Source organism: Cenococcum geophilum (genome assembly GCF_001692895.1).
Source record: "Cenococcum geophilum 1.58 unplaced genomic scaffold K441scaffold_26, whole genome shotgun sequence".
NCBI lineage: Eukaryota > Fungi > Ascomycota > Dothideomycetes > Gloniales > Gloniaceae > Cenococcum > Cenococcum geophilum.
Window position 1 is genome coordinate 1,129,498 of NW_027137584.1, and position 18,675 is coordinate 1,148,172.

Below are 18,675 nucleotides of genomic sequence, written 5' to 3' on the forward strand. Positions count from 1 at the left end.
AAAGAAAAGTTAAAAAGAATCTATAAGACACTAAAAAGCTTTTAGGTATAAAGGATTCTAAAAGTATAACTAGAAGATCTATAAATGGACATATATAAAAACTAAGAAGCTATATATATCCCAAAAAGCATAGCAGAGCAGTTTATAGAAGATTTCCATAAGGAAATAACTTAAGGACACAACGGAGCTATAGGCTTAGTATTAAGACTTTAAAAGAAATATATTATTAATAGAATCTAGGGGATCGCTAGAAAGGTTATAAAAGAATATCTAAATTACTAAAGGAATAAACTAACAAGGTATAAGCTATATAGAGAGCTACAACCTATTAAGATACCAGAGAGACTATAGGAGGTCGTATTATAGGACTTTATTATTAAGTTACTAAAGTTAAGAGATCCTATTACCGGATAAAATTACAATGTAATCTTAGTAATAGTGGATAAGCTTATAAAGTAGGGATACTTTATAGCATATACGGAAGAAATCTCAGCAGAAGATATTACTAGAATCTATATTAAAGAAGTGTTTATAAGATATAGAGCACTAAATAAAATTATATTGGATAGAGATCTAAGATTTATAATAGCATTTTAGGAGGTATTTTTAGCGGAGTAAGGAGTTTAAGTAGTAACTTCTACTGTATATTATCCGCAGATAGACGGTTAAATAGAAAAACTAAATTAGACGCTAGAATAGTATCTAAGACATTATATTAATCACGCATAGAATAATTAGATATTATTATTACTAGTTATATAGTTTACATATAATATAACACCATAAGAAGAAATAGGCACATTACTATTTAAGGCGAATTATAGATATAAACCAAGAACATTATTATCGCCACATTAAGTAAAGAAAACGAGTAGTATAGCTAAGTAGAGAATAAAGATATTAATAAATCTTTATATAAACCTTATAGAAATAGTAAAGGGAGTATAGTAAAGAATAAAAAAGTACTACGATGCTAAAAGATCTAAGGGACCAGATCTTAAGGAGGGAAATAAAGTATAGCTACTATACAAAAATTTTAAGAGTTAACGACTAAGTAAGAAGTTAGACCACGTTAGACTAGGACCTTTTAAAATTATATAAAAAATTTCACCAGTTATATTTAAGTTAAACCTACTAGCTAGGATAAAGATCTACCCTATATAGTATATTATAATACTAGAGCCAGTATAAGGGAATATTAAGCTACTAGTTTATAAAGCAGATATATATAGAGGGCAGGAAAAAGACAAATAGCAAGTTTTAAAGATTGTTAGCTATAAGGATATTAACAATAAAATATAGTATAAGGTTAAGTAAATAGGCTATAATAAGACTACCTAAGAGCTACTATAGAATCTAAAGAACGCTATAGGAAAGGTACAGAAGTATTAAAAGAGATTAGGTTAGGCAATATTAATAAAAAAGGATTAATAAAAAATAAGTTACTTAAGGGGGACCTAAGAGGAGCAGCTACCGAGCTACTTAAAGTTATTCCCTACTTAGTTAAGGGAGAACTAGTCCTCTTATTACTAAGTTTCTATAGACCTTATTTTATAAGTTTCTACTCCTTAAAACAAACCTTTTTATAAACCTTCTTAAGACAAAGAAGACGGGTAGACGCCGTAATGCGAGTATCTAGGGCCTTCTGTTCTATATTACAAAAACATTCTAACTTAGCTAAGGCAGCGGAGAGCTTACTATTAAGCTTTACAGTAGTAGATTAAATATAAAACCCTATAATAAATTACTTAGGGAACTTAAAGACTATTAAGAGTTATAGAAGGCGTATACTTAGCGTTAAAAGTAGAACGAACATCGCAAAACAATTAAATTTTTGCTTTAGTGCACTCTAAATATAAAGAGGGTTACCGCGAGGAAGGGCTCGCCAACGCAATATAAACCAACCCCTCTTTTACACAATAAGAATATAAAGACGGTATAATATTACTAAGTAATAATATAGCAGTAATAGTATGGGCATAACGTTACGCGTATAAAGAAGAAGAAGCTTTAGGTATAATAAGTAACAATATTAACCAAATTAATTAGATGGATATTATACCTCTAATAAACGACTTAGAGATACTAGGAATCTTTAAGGACGAAGATAAAAAGGAGGGAGATAGTATTATAGACGCTTTAAGTATAATATTATAACTACTTAAAGAAAAGTTGAAGGAAGCTAGTTAGTTAATGCAAGCACGGTCTAGGATAGAACTGATTAAACTATATAATAAGGAATAGTAACTAAGGTTATATAATATGCTATATAAGGAACGTAAGGTATAAGAGGAACGTATGTATATTATATATAACACATATATTACGTATAAAAAGGATTTTATAGGAGTTTGGTTATATATTTAAGGACCCTTAGTCCCTACCTAAATAGTTCCTTCCTTATAGTAATTCTTAGAATATAATTAGAGTTAATCTATTAGGCAACCACTCCATCAGTTATTATTGTTATTTAACTATTTTATACCTATATACCTAGCCTATTAACAAAACCCACCGTAGTTCTTACTACAAGGTTCCGTTATAAAAAAAGTGGTTTAATTTCTTTATCTTACTTATAGATATCTATTTTATAGGCTGTAGTATTAAAAAAAGGGTGTTTAAAATATTATTAGGCTTTAGACTATATTATAGTTATTATTTAGTAAATTATATTATAGGCAGTATTACGGAAGAAGTAGAGGTATATTAACTATCTTGTCTTTATTTAAAAGTAACTCCTATAAACTTTGACAAACTCCTAGGCTAATTAGGGGCTAATGTTTATAGAGGTATCTTAAAACTCTAGCGTATAACCTATAAATAGTAGTTATATATAATAATATAAACTTTAAGGATATAAAACGCGATAAGTTGCTTAGTTATATATCTATTATACGTTTACTAATAACTGCTACTATTATATTATATCTAGAATTACCTTTATCTAGGCTATACTAGTTAATATATAATTTAATAAAACTGCTATAACTTAATAATATCTTCCGGTTACCTGGCTTTATTAGAGATAAGTTAATAGTAAAGATTAGCTATTACCTTATCGCTAATGTAATAAAGGGGGTTTATCTATATAGGGTAAAGTACATCTTTACTAAAAGTGATTTTTCCCCTTAAATACTAAGTATATACTATATTAATATTAGGAAGACTAAGTTCTAGTAGTTTAGTGCTATAATAGAAGATAAGGGTACTATCTGGGGTATATACGGCGTTTATAAAAATATCTTTCTTAACTAGCTTAAACTTTAGGCTCTAAATAACCCCTATAGCTCTATATATAACAACTTTACTAATTAGCTTTGGCTTGCCTATAGTAACTAGCTTACTATATATTATATTAGGCCGTCGAAAACGGATTCTACACCTATACGTGGTGACGGCTACGAACCTAGGTCTTCGAAGTTTAGACCTAGAGCCAACGCAGAGACGTTATATAGCGCGTATAAGTAGGACCTAGTAGTTATGTGCGTCGTGGGGCGTAGTGAAAAGTTTTTATATGGGATGGTGAGATCTCGAAAACCACTACTAACGGTACCCCTTTATAATACAGCCACTAGTTCTCCTACTAAGCACCTATGTAATCTAACGTGGATAAACAGCTTTTAAAAGTATCCCCTAGCCCCTAATGGAAAACATTAACGACCTCACATTAACGGACGAACGAGCGTATAAGTGAATGAACGAATGAGCAAATATACGGCCCCTCCTAACCCCTAGGGCAGTCGCTCGCGGAGTATACGGTCACTCGCCGTTTTTAACTACCAAATACTACCTAGCAGCTTGGATTGCGACCTACGGTTTTCCCTATCTCCTTTTAACGGAGTGGTAACCCTTAGAGAGGGCCTAGCTAGGGCCTAGGCATAAAAGATACCCAAATAACATAATATCCCGCTTGCTTATTAGTATTACGGTAGTTAGAACGGATGAATCCCCCTTACGCCTTTGATGGCTCTAGGGGGGGGGAGGCAAGGCGTATATGGCAGTGGTCTATATAAGAGATAGTATATAGGGGATGGGTAAGATATGGGACATAAAGAGACAATAAGACACAGCAATTGATTAGCAAGGCCTAGCTGGGACGTAGTAAACCCTAGCTTTAATAAGCTAGAGAAGGAAGCAGTGGTTCCTAAGGAGTTTAAAACATCTAAGGAGGAGGACGTGCAGTAGGCCCGTAGGGCCGCTGCTATGTGCAAACATAGCAAATCGGGGTTTTTTATCCTACTGAGGCTGCTTATAGGGTTTTTCCTCCCCCAACTGCAGGGTTTTCTTTATGTAAATTACAAGTTTTCCCCCCTGTGACGGAGTAGTCTGCGTGGGCCAAGATAGGATCCGTATTAGACGTTAATTAAAGAACTACTATATATTATATTAGGTTAGTAAAATAGGAATAGGCCTACGTGGGTTATCCTTTTAATTATTAGAACTAGCTCCTTAGTATACCTATATGGTTTTATATAAAGATAAATCTATATAATACTTTTATATATATATATTTAGCGCCTAAGGACTATTAAGAGGAGGTGCACTACTATCTAAGATCTAACGTTACTTTATAGAATTATACACTATTTATACGGGAGAATGCTAAGTACTATTAAGTGGTACTAATTATTAAGTAGGGCTTTGTAGCGCGCGTAATAGCCCTCTTTTATATAGCTATATAGCGCTAAGGTTTTCTTACTATAATACCTAAACTATCTAACCTATCTAATCCGTTATTGTTGGAACGTATAGAGAATATTACTTAGGTAATCGGTTGCCTTATACTAGAGTAGTTCCTAAAAATAGTTAAGGATATTTAGTTTACTACTTTTACTATTAAAGTATAGAGTGGCGTAAACTTAAGTGGGCGCGCGTATAGTAATATTAAGTTTTAGATAATGTGTTACTTGCTTTAAAAAGCTAAGCTACTTCTTATTATTTAGTATACCGTTAAATATACTAATATAGGCATACTATAACGGCTTATTAACCCCCTTATTGTCTGCTTCTTTAGCGCATTATAGCATAATTATAGCCGCGAGATACTATTTTATTAGTAGAATCTTACTTTAATAAATTCGCCTAAACTTTAGTATATAATACTAGCTTTAGGGGTTATAAACTAGCTTAGGTCTCCTAATATATATAAAGCTGTTAATCTTAGACTAGAGTACCTAAACAATAGCTATAAAATTAAGATAAAGTATTATAAGAACTCTACCTACGATACTAATATTATATTTAATTAAGTATATCTATTAAACGCGATAGTTAGGATAATATGTAGTAAGATAGAGTATATATTTAATAAGGAGATATTAAGTACTTATACGTGGGCTTTTATAGAACTTAATATATTCCTACTTACTTATATAATCTATTTAAGTGATTTAGCTATACTGTAAGGCCCTAGGCAGCTAGTAGGCTTATAGCTATTTAACTCTTATAATATTCTCTATACTAGTATAGATATTTTAGCGAAGAGGATTAAGTAATTTAACTAGCTCTATATACGGGACCTATATTTAGCTACTACCTTCTATTCTCTCTTAGATACTAATAACTTAACTAGCTTTATAGATATATAAGAGTTTACTAATATTATTGGCGATAGGTTAGATAAGGTAGATTTTACCTTTAATTAAAATATAGGCTAGGAGCTAGACGTCTCTTAAGCTTTTTACCTAAATATTACCTAAACTGCTATAAACTCCTAGGCTAATTAAAGCACGCGCTAAGCCCCTTACTACTATTATTTCCTAAGGTCTTCTAGCGAACTACTATAAACTCCTAGGCCAATTAAAACGCGTGCTAAGTTCCCTAATATTATTATTATTTCCTAAGGTCTTTTAGTAAACTGCTATAAACTTTTAGGCTAATTAGAGCGCGTACTAAGCCCCTTACTACTATTTTTTCCTAGGGTTTCTTAGTAAACTACTATAAACTTTTAGGCCAATTAGAACGTACGCTAAGTTCCCTACTATTATTATTGTTCCCTAAGGTCTTCTAGTAAACTACTATATACTTCTAAACTAATTAAAGCGCGCGCTAGGCTATAAGCTTATATACTTTAAGTAGGTAAGAATAGTTATAGTACGTTTAAGCGGTAGAATAAAGATAATCTCTATTTTAATACTACTACTCTAAAGTAGAGGCCCGCTATACTTACTCTCTCTACCTATTTATACTAGAGTAGGGGCTTACTATATTTACTTTCTCTATCTATCTACACTAGAGTAGAGGCCCGCTATGCTTACTTTCTCTATCTATCTATACTAGAGTAAAGGCCCGCTATATTTACTCTCTCTACTTATCCTACCCTAAGATAAAGGCTTACTATACTTATCCTAACCTATAACGCCTTGCAGTTAGGCCCTTTTAAAATACTAGCTTTTACTAAAACAAAGTTAAAGCTTACCTATAAAGGATGCCTTATAGTTAGGCCCGCCTAAAATACTAGCTTCTTTATCTATATAGGATCTAAATTAACTAGAATAAGGTTAAAGCTTACCCTATAAAGGATATGCTAAAGCTACTATATTTACCCCTTTAACTTAAACCTAAACAGGAAGTAGAATAAGGGCTTTTATAACGCCTTATAGTTGCCTATAAAGGATAACTTATAGTTAAGCCTATCTAAGATACCAGCTTCTTTACCTATATAAAATCTAAACCAACTAAAATAAGGTTAAAGCTTACCTATAAAGAGATACCAGTCTTTACTATAGCCGTTAATCCTACACTATACCTTCTTATACTGTTATACCTAAACCCCTAGCTCCCGGAGAAGGTGGCGGCGGCCCCTTTAGAAGAAAAAACTAAGGGGGAGAAGGTGGTAACTATAAGCCTCTCTAAGGCTTATACCGCTTTAATAGACTATACCTACTAAAGCGGGCCGCTATATAATAGCGAGTATAGGCGTTACTAGGCCTACTTACCTACTAGAAACCCTTTCTAAAGTAGGCCTAGTACTTCTTATCCCTTACTTAGCAAGCTAAGCACGAATCCTTTTCCGTAAGCTGCTTACCTAGCTTTATTTTTATAATCCTCCTAATATAAGAGGTATTTTTAGCGCCTACTAACGCCGGGAGGTCTAACTACTATTTGCCTGTAACCGTAGGTATATAGTTAATAGTGGCCTTTTTATAAGGGGCCTAGTTCCACAGGAGCCGCTATTAGTCCGCCTACTAGGCGGCCGCAAAGCTAGCCTAAGTAAGGGGTAGCGGCGGGGCCGCGAGCGGCAGTGGCGGCGGCGGCGGTGGTAGTAGTAGTAGTGGTAGTAGTAGGGGAGGAGGTAGTAGTAATGGTAATGGTAATCTATATATTATATTAGCTAACGTTTAAGATATAAGGTATTACAAAATATATGGTGGATTAGGCTACTAGCTAACACCATTATTATTATTGTTATTATCATTATCGTTATTGTCGTTACTAGACGGTAGTATAGGAGGGGGATAAAGAATGGGGATAGGGATAGGGGTAAGGGAAGTATAAGCGCGAGCGTAGTAAGGGCGAGGAGGAGGGCTATAGAATTAGTTAGTAAACGGCCTCTTTAAGTAGGGAAGTAGTTAAAAGCTTAGGTTAATTTACTAAAGCTTTAATTAACTACTTAGTGTAGAAAAATACTTATAAAGGACGCTGGACGTAACCTAAATATAGGGCTTCGTAATGAAGTATAGAGGCGGCGGCGAGAATAACCTCCTTATTAATTAGAAAGTTTACTAGATATAAAAGCACCTAGGCTATAGGGGGAGTTATTATAAATAATTCTTAAAAAAATTATTAGTATTAGTGTTAAAGAGAAATAAGGGGTGTAGATAACTGTAAGTACTAGCTTATTTACTTTACCTTTATAAATATTTACCGTAATCTAATACTTATTTACCTTATATTATTAATTAAGTTACTAATATAAAACTTCTAAAAACCCCTATAAACTTCTAGGCCAATTAGAATATATTATAATATTTTAAGTAAAGGTTGCGGGTTAATAGGTAAGATTCTATGTAAATCTACTACGTAAACTCCTACTAACTCCTATTAACTCTTAGACTAATTAAAATACGCTATTATATAAAACCCTAAGCTATCTCTATCTATAATTCTATAAGGAAATTTTCTTTACCTCTTAGTATCGCTTTCCTAACACACCTAGATTTAGTTTTTAGAGTAAATATAAGTATAGTATTTATATTTATATCTCTCTCCTATATAACTATCTAACGTTTAATAGGCGAGTCCCTTTAGTTACAAGCTTATCTTTTCCGGCTAGGTATTAGGACTACTTATAACTAGGATATAACTAAAACGGCAGGCTAAGAATTAAAAATAGCTACGACTTAAGAATTAAGACCGGCCGTATTTTAGAAGTTAAAAGCTATAGTATCCTAAGCATTAGAAGCAGCGATATCCTAAGAGCCTATAGTAGATATACTATATATTATAGGCGTAGAAATTAGTCTCTAAATATCCTTAAGTACCTACGCCGCGCGTTTAATACCCTTTAGTATAGCTAGAAGTGGAGTACTAGATAGAGAGCCTAGTGCGCTAATTCTATTAGTAACCTAACTTCTAAGTAGTAAAGCTAGCATATCTACTACGCTCTATACTACCTTTTATATAGTAACCTAAATAGTAAGGCTATTATCCTATTACCGAATATGCGTAGTATACTTCGCTAGTATAGATGGCTACTCTAGCAACTTATATACTACTAAGGCCTTACCTTAAGTCGCTTTTGCCCGTTTCTTCTACGCTAAATTACTCTTATAAGTAGTCCTAACCGTCTTAAATATGCTCCTTAATCGCTTAATTAACTAATTGCTATAGATATTATAATATCACTATAAGATAAATAGGGGAGCTATACTTTTTAGTAAACCCGCTATAAGTATCTCTTAAAAGGTATTAGGTATAGTCCTATTATATAAATATATAAGCTACTAGTAACATTTCTTGTTTATAAACGTAGATAATAGCATAGGGAAGCGTTAATATTTACTAGCGTATATTAACTCTGCCTACTTAACCGCCTACTTATTAATAAACCCTAATATAATATTAGGCTAGGTGCTAGCCCTTAGCTAATAAAGCGGTGTCTAAGTATTAGGGACTAATATAAACGCGGGAAATAATAAGGGATTGTATTAATTATAGCACTAATTAGTTAGGGCGCGAATAATATAGTTTAAGACTACTGGTAGTAACCTATTCTCTTCTAGGAAGGTAAGAAAGGCCTTTTAATAGTATTTACCATTTACTATTTTCTTTTATTTAGTTAATATCTTCTTACAACTAGCTATTTTAGCCTTTAACTAGAATAGAAGGTTGCTATTAGCTATAGAATCGCAACTTATAGCTAATTTCTCTAAGGCGACACTCTCTATATTACTAATATTGCTAGGCGTATAACTTTAGATAAGTTAACTCTGTCTATATTTAGTAGGTAGGCTATTACGTCCTCTCTAAGGCACTTAAGTAGGCCGTAGCTTTATATACGGCGGTAATAGCTTCTATTCTAGCCTATTTACTCACTCTATATTAAACACCTAGTATATTAAAAAGATAAAGCCTATACTAGTGTAATTCTTCTCTTATCTACCTTAACTAATTTGCTGCTATATATTGCCTAGGCTCTTTATAATTAGAAACCCCTAAATAATTATATACTTAATATTAGCGACATTTACGCCTATACTAAGGGAGGTTATAGCTATTATAATTTGGATAATAGAAGAAGGCTTCTTAAACTCTATATACTATTAGTTGTGATTATACTCTTATATAGTAGCGGTAAACTTTTAGATTACGCTACTAATATAAAAGGCCTCGCTATTATTATTAGCCCCTCTTATATACGCCTTAGACTTCTAAAGTAGTATATTTTACAGGTATTTTACTACGTCCTAAATAGAAATTTAACCATTAATAAAGATTATTGTCTTTAGTATATGTATAGGTGTAGGTATTCCGTTACCGTTTATATAGTTATTTAATAGAAAATATAGGTTCTCCTATAAGTTTACCTTTTACCTAAAAATTAGCTATATATATATAAATACGTCTAGATAATTAATAACTGTTTTTATAACCTTAGTCTAGTATAGATAAACGCTAATTACTTAGAACCTAGCGCGCGATAGGATTAATCTCTCTACCTTTTTATTAAGTATCATAGAATAGGCAAACTAGACAATACTTAAATAGAGAATTATCTATAGCTTGCTTAGTATTAAGTAGGCCGGTTAAAAGCTTTTCTAATTCTTTACTAGATAATATTTATTAATTATAACTAGCCTAATCTAAGACTGCAGCTTTAGCCCCTTTAAGGCGTCCCGGAATAACTTTATTAACGCCTACTTAGGTTGAAAAAGTATATATATATACACCCCTTTCTAAATCTTTATAATTAGATCCTTCTCCTAACTTCTTATTTTAGTATTAATAAGAACTAGATTAGACCTATTTATCTTCTTAATATTATCTAACTACTCGTTACTAAGCTTATTTAACAGTATTATTTAAATAGTAATCTTACTGGTAAGGATAGAATATATATAAAAGATAAGACTTTTACTAAAGCCTATACGGGTAATAAGAAGAGTATCGCCTTTTCTAAATATAAGCCAACGTAGAGTATGTACCTACTTATCGCGCGGCTTAAAGTCTTTAAGCTATAAATAGGTTTAAAGAAGAATTCGCTAAAGGTAAAGGTTAACAACTTTATACTAGAATGGTATATTCTCTATACGCCTTACCTACTAGATAACTAATAGTAACTCTTTTATACTTAGTCTCTAAATTAACTAAAAAGTCTTTAGAATAGAACTATAATTAGCTAATATTTATAATATAGGCGGCTCTACTACCCTACCCTAAGCTCTATGCCACTAACCCTAATAGTTTATATTCTAACTACCTATCTTTTTCTTCTTTAGTTTAGACCCGAACCTCGCTATTTAATTAGCTTAAGAGTTTATAAGAGTTTATAGAAGTTTATAGAAGTATTTAATAGAGCGTATTTAGCTAATAATATTACAGACACTTTAAGCACGATGTTATAACTACTTAGAGAGGAGTTAGAAGAAGCTAGTTAGTTAATATAGGCATAGTTTAGGATGGAACCGGTAGAACCATGTGACGAGGAATAGTAAGCAAGTCACATAATATTGTACGCAGTATACGCGGTATACGCAGTGTACGGTTACGTACAATACGTATAATACATATATTACGTATAAGAAGGATTTTATAGGAGTACGGTTATATATTTAAGAACCTTTAGTCCCTACCTAGATAGTTCCTTCCTTATAGTAATTCTTAGAATATAATTAGAGTTAATCTATTAGGCAACCACTCTACCAGTTATTATTACGTTATTAACTTACTTATAATACCTATATACCTAGCCTATTAACAGAATCCACCGTAGTACCTACTATAAGGTTCCGTTATATAATCACTACCTAGTTACGGTTTTAAGAAGTTAAGATAATATGCCACTAAAAGCAGCTACCATAACGCCATTAACGGCAGCAATGACCTTAAGGTTAGGTAATAACACTAGCATAGCAGATACTAACTTACAACAGCCTATAACAGTAGGGCAGTTATAAGAGATAGTTAACTAGTTAACGGAAAATAACGCGGTACTTAAAAATAGAATTAACGGGATAGGCGCAGTAAAGGTTAAGTTACTATTAATTAAAAGATTCTTAGAAGAGAAATTAAAGCTTAAAGGATTCCTTATGCAAATATATTTTAAAGTTGCGTAGGAAGGAGTAAAGCTAGTAATACTTATAGATTAAGTAGCATATACAGGATTATTCCTAATAGGAAGAGCACTTAAATAGTTTAAGCCTTACCTTATAAAAATATAAGTAAACGGAATAACGATTATAAACTAAGATATATAGTTTATGTTCTTAAGCTAGAGCGGATTCGCGGAATAACTTATATAAATATTTAGAGACCCAGAGGCAACAACTACGGCAGAAAAAAAACTCTAGGATATTACGTAATAAACCTTAGTAATTAAGTATATAATGCATTTTTAAACACTAGTAATATAGGTTAAGTGGAATAATAGGGCGCTTATAGTATAGTATAAACAGGGACTTAAGGCTAAAGTCTAGGATATAATTATTTTAATAGAAGATGCGGATACCTTAAGGGAGTTAATAGATTAAGCGATTAAGATTAATAATAGGATCTACTAAAGGGAATAGACTAAGAGAGGTTAGGATAGAGTTCTATATTTATATAAGATATAGAGTACGTAATAACTAAAGCTAAATTAGAGACTATAGTATAGCGTAGAGCTAATAAACCTAAGTGGTACTAAAGAAACCTATAAGAGATAAATTAAGAAACTATAGAAATCTAGAAGTTAAGGATTAAGTAATTATAGGAATAAGAAGTATAGGCTAAACTAAAGATCTTAGCAGTAGAAGACGTTTAAGCGGACTTTATAGTAGAAGTAATAGTTTAAAGATAGAGCTTATATAAATTGCGGAAAACAGGATTATTTTACTAGAGACTATAGAAGTAGTTAGAGTTACTATATAGTAAAGGGAACTAGACTAATAATATATAACACACACGTATAGAGGGATAATAGTATACTACAGGGAATAAAAAAATATTTAATTAGAAGTTTTGCGTTTTGTTATAATAATATATACTAAATTTATAAAGACGCTAAGTATGGTATAAGCTATTAGCTATAAGAGCTAGAGTTAAAAGGGCTTAAAGAAACTAGAGAGTTAGATAAAGAATAAGATTAACTTTATAAGCTAGATTAAGATATTATAGTAATATACGGGAAGCCCTTAACGCCGTTACTATTAAAAACTAATATCCGATCCCAAGGAGCTCTTGCTGCACCCGGCCCAAAAAGACCAAAACCAATTAAAAGAACCCTAAAAAACACCTAGAGAATCCCCCTAAGATGCATGCATCGCAGGGGAGGCACACATTAAATGACGGTGGCTCGCACTCGCGCGCGACCGCTAGAACTATGCCTAGCAATAGCCCTCCATAATAAAGACGGGCGAATACTACACCATAAAGCGGAAATACCTTTATTAAGAAGGCATCTAATAAAATATAAAGCCTATTAGACGCGTCTAGTATCTAGAATTATAGGGGAGTAACTATTAGCTATAACGAACTAATATAGCTAGTAGAATAGCTCCGCTAGTCCAGCGAACCTTAGGCGCCCCTCTAGCAAACCCTTAATTAAATCCTCTAACGGCTAAGCAAAATTAAAAATAAGCATAACCCCCCTTTACCGGCGAACCGTACCTAGGCCGCCATAGCTGCGCTTTTATAGCATAGGGAACCTACCCCCCTTAAGTTAATAACTAGGTATATAATTATAATATAACTAAATATAGAATAAGTAGAGGGGCTTAGGGGATAATTAGAAATAGAAGTCCTTATAAAGATACGCAAAGAGGTTTATAACGCTATTACAGTCCAATACCTTAAGAGCGGAGATATTAGAGTTACCCTAAAGAACTAATAGGTAAAGGAACGAGCCGTAAGGGTAGGGGATAGGCTAGGAGAACGTATTAGCATAAAAGTACTCCATAAGGATTACCTAGTTAAAGTCCTAGCGGTTTCTATAAGCCTTAGGGTAGAAAAGGGACGCTAGGCGGACAATATAGTAATTATATAGGAGATAGTAAGATAAACGGAACGCCTTATACTAGGACTCGAAATCACCTAAATCTAATAGCTTTAATAGGAAAATGCAAACTAAGTATATAATAAAAATAATAAGAGGACATAAGGGTCGCTAGAGACTCGCTAGGGAGACGCCGGATAAACGCATAGCTCCCTTATCGTTAGCATACATATACTAGGAATGCAAAAACTCCTTATCTAAAAAGGAATAATTATAAATGGCCTTATATACAACATAAGGCTCTATAACCATAGACTACGCCTAAAACAATGCTATTGCTGTATATAATAGGGATATACCTAATCTATATACGCAGCATAGGTATGCTACGGCCACTGTGCAGGCCCCTATAATACAAGACATTGCTTAAATTAAGACTAAATAAAATACGCGAACTGCTACCGAAGCACACATAAGGCGTAAGAGAGAGAAGACTGCATTAAATACAGGAGACGGAAGGCAAGGGCTTAACAGCTGCGGGAATAACTGCACGCTAGGTTATACAAATGGAAATAATAGGCGATAAGCTAGAGGGACGCAGGCGCCTTCCTAGCGTTTCCTACCTTTAACACTAGAGGGCTAGGCCAGCTATCCTAAGCCTTAACGGGCTAGAAGCGACGCCGCGCGATATCACTAGACCGATTAGGGATATAAGGGCCACAGGGGACACAAGGGAGAGGACGCCCCATAGGAAGACCCCTATAAACAGCGACAGTAGGCTTAAGACTAGGATAATTAAGAATTAGACTTAATACGGCAAATATAACATTTGTAGCCAACCCATAAAGGGTATATAGCCGACTAGTAAGAATAGGGGAAGAACCAGTAACAATAACAGATTTAGATATAAAAGCGCTAATAGGAACATAAGATACGGGAATAGAAAGCTCTATATAAAATAAGTAGTAACTAGGGTATAGACACAAGAGATAGAAGCTCTAAATATCCTAGAGAAAGTAGAAATAGAAGAAGCGAGGAATAAAGGAAAGTCAAAGGACCCTTGCTGGGGGTCCGCCACCTATCCATTATATAGTATAACTGCGGCAACACAAACCACCGCCTTGTAAGGCCCCTACTAGACAGTCTAGACCTAGAGAAATACTATATTCTTACTATATAAGAACCGTATTATAATACCTTTATATAATTAACATACTGCCCTTAAGGATTCCAGCTCCTATATAAACCAAAAGCAGCTATACGCATATGCTTTATAATTAGTAAGGCTATTAGCCTGTCCTTATAGTTATAGCAGGCAGTTAACCTAAATATTGCAGTTATAATAATCCAAATATATAGGGGACCGGTATAAATTATTAATGTGTATAACCCTAGGGTCGAAGGGGTCCTATAAATAGAGAATATTATATTAGTAATAAGCTTACTAGAAACCAAAGGTATAGAGTCTATCCTACTAGGAGATATAAACCTCCACTACCCGCGGTAGGGGGGTATCTATATTGCTGCAGATTAATAGTTAGAGTGCCTACTAAGAGCTATAGATATTTAGGGCCTTAAGCTAGCTACCCCCCTAGGAGTAATTATATAGCAACGAGGCACCGCCAAAAGTATAATTAACCTCACATTTATAGACAAAGGCCTATATTAGAGACTTGAAAGGTATAACCCCAAAGAAGAATAGGCACTTACCCTAGACTATATCCCTATTTAGATATAGCTAGACCTAAATACTAAAGCGCAACTAAATAGAAAAAGATACGTAATAAGGAAGCTTAAGATAGATAGTTTCCTTAATGCAGTTAAATAACAACTCTAAAACCTAGAAGAAATCCACCTAATACTAAATAAGCGAGGCTTATTGGCCACCCCTAAGGAAATTAACCGAAGACTAGAAAGGATCTAGGCAGCAATTAAAAATAGGCTGGAAGAGTACTGCCTAATCTTAAAACCGGGCCCCTACGCGCGATACGTATGGTCCATATAATGCGTAGTTTTAATTACCAGCTAATAATAAGCAAGAAGGAAATATATAAGCAGCCACGACCCTAAAAACAAGAGACGATATAAAGATATAAGAAACTAGCTAAAGAATACCCTAAAAAAAGAAGTAAGGAATAACTAGAGACGGTTTATAAACGAGCATACTTTTAACCCGAGCCTCCCCTATAATAAGGGCCTTTAGGCTATAGCAAAATAGGTAAAGAAAAAGGTAGGGCGCCTAGCAGAAGACCTATACCTACTACCCCTACAAAGAGCAGGAGAATTATAGGCTATAAACGACAACAATAAGAAGGCAAAGATCCTTATAGAAAGGTTCTTCCCCCAACTAGCTCTAGCAGACCTCAGTAATATTACGGGTAAAACACCAATGACTCGCCTGTGGGTCGACAGCGATATAATAATAGAGGAAATGGCTAGAACCATTAGCCGCCTTTTAAATAATATAGCACTAAGACCAAATGGGATTTTAAATAAGGCCCTAAAAACCTGTGGGCCACTTATAGCACTTTGGCTTATAGATATAGCTAGAGCATGCTTTGCTATAGGCTACTACCCGCGACTCGGAAGATCTATAACGACGGTTATCCTATAAAAAGAAGGTAAAGTAGATTACTTAATCCCAGGAAGCTACCGCCCTATTGCCTTAGAAAATACCCTTAGTAAGATCTTAGAAAGGGTAATAGCGGAACGCATAGCAAATATAATAGAGGAACACGCCCTACTACTATAAAGCTAAATAGGGGCAAGAAAGAACCGCTTAACACTATNAGTACTTACGCTACTCGCTNCCACCATTAAATCTACATGGGCGATATAAAAGGACTTTATAGTATTAATGCTTAGCCTAAACATTAGTGGTGCCTACAATAATATACCCCACAAGCGTCTCCTATATATCCTTAGGGTAAAGGGCTTCTTAGAATAGATTATATAATTTATCTAAGGGTTTATAGGCCAGAAAGAAACATTACTAGTCTTTAGCAGATACCAGAGCCCCCCTATTATAGTTACAACAGGAATACTATAAGGATTACCCCTCTCGCCTATACTCTTCCTTTTCTTTATAAGCAACCTACTTAACTCCTTTAAGGAAGGGGCGACCTAAGGGATAGGCTTCGTTAATAATATAAACCTAATTATATACGGGCCAACAGCCGTAAAGAATTGCAGAATACTAGAGAAAGCCTATAACACTTATATAGAATAGGCAAAACGTTATAGAGTCTAATTCTTACTAGAGAAATACCAGCTAATCCATTTCATAAGAAAACGCAACTAATCTGCAGATCTTTAGCATATAATTTACATCTAAGGCTTTAGGGGTTAACTAGTTTAGGGCCTAAAGGTATTAGGAGTATAGGTAGATAGTAAGCTTTAGTGGAGTATATATGCGGCGCAAGTAGCCCGTAAAGGCTAAGCACAGTTTACCGCTTTATCTAGGATTATCAATTCTATATAGGGTCTATGCTTTTAGAGGTTACGCCTACTATATATAGCAGTCATCCGGCCAACCATAACATATAGATCTAGTATTTGGGCCATTGGAGAAATTAAGAAGGGCCCCCCTAAATCACTCCTTAAACCACTTTAAAAGGTCTAAACAGCCTACCTCTAGAGTATTATAGGCGGGTATAAGCAAACGGCCACAGCACTGCTTAAGAAGGAATCTAATATTCCCCCCCTATAGTTATATATTAAAGCCGCTATAATATAAAGGACGTAAAATAAACGCAACTCTAATGTTATAAAGTACATTAAGACACGCCTAAGTAAACTATGGAGGGACCCTAGGGTGCCCTATAAGAGAACAAACCAACAACCCTAAAGTAGGGAAGAGATATTAGAGAAACAGGTAAAGAAAGCAGAAGAAGAATAGTGCCGCTTTAGGGCCTAGGCCTATATAGAGGAGGAAGGGAGATATATAAGAGGTTAGTAAAGACAACAGCAAGATAGAGAAAGGAGCCAAAGTAGAATATATAAGAACGCTGGGAAACTATCTACCGCAATGTAATACTGGTTAGACTAACGCTGGAGAGGCGAATAGGAGTTGAAGGTATAGAGGCTAACTTAGGTAAGACAAACCTAAGCTATAGCATAGTTAACGCCATAGGGGGTAAATACCTAAGGGCTCCAAGAAGGCCTAATAAAGGCAGAAAACATAATAGCAACACTCTTAAGAATAGGAATAATAGGACTAAAAGATTGGCTTTACTGGGTAGGTGTTCTAGTAGGTAGCCTAAGATGCGAATATGGCTAGCTAAGATAGACACCAAAACACGTAATACTGCTATGCCCCTTACGCACTAATTAAGAAATAATGCTCTTAGTAGCTAGTATAGAGAACTATAATACACTGCTCTTAATATAAAAAGGCCTCAAGGCGGTCACCCAGTGGCTTATTAGTTAAAATGTGCTAAATCAGTTCCGGGCTGCAAGGGAAATAGTAATAAAAGGCAAGGGGGCGAGCAGCAGGTGCCCCCTAGTAACTCTACAGTAGTAGAGTAATAGTTTATAATACTAGCGCGTCCGTAGGCTTGTTACGGCAGCAGTGATTCCTAAGGAGGTTAAATAGTAAGGTAGTAGAGCACTATAGGCGACTTGTAGGCGTTAAGTAGGCGAGTCCTAAAAGGCGGGGAGATGGATTACGGGGTTTTCTCATTTTTCTTAAATAGAGTTTTCTCCCCATATGTAAATAAGGAGTAGTCCGCGTGGGCCCAATAGGGATCCGAATCGGACGTTAAGCAATGAATTATTATTAGTAATATACGGACAAAGATTAGTAATAATAATAATAGAGTTAGAGTACTTATTAACTAATAGCGATAAGGATAGTAAAGGAACTAACTAGGGGTATCTAAACCTTAATAATATAATAAAAGTAGAGACTAAGACCGCTACAGAGTAAGGTTTAGTAATAGGTATTATAACACTATTAAATACGGCATCTATTACTTTATAAGACGGAAGGAGTAATATCTAAAGACGATTAAGTAAGTAGATAACTGCTAGTGCTAGCTTAC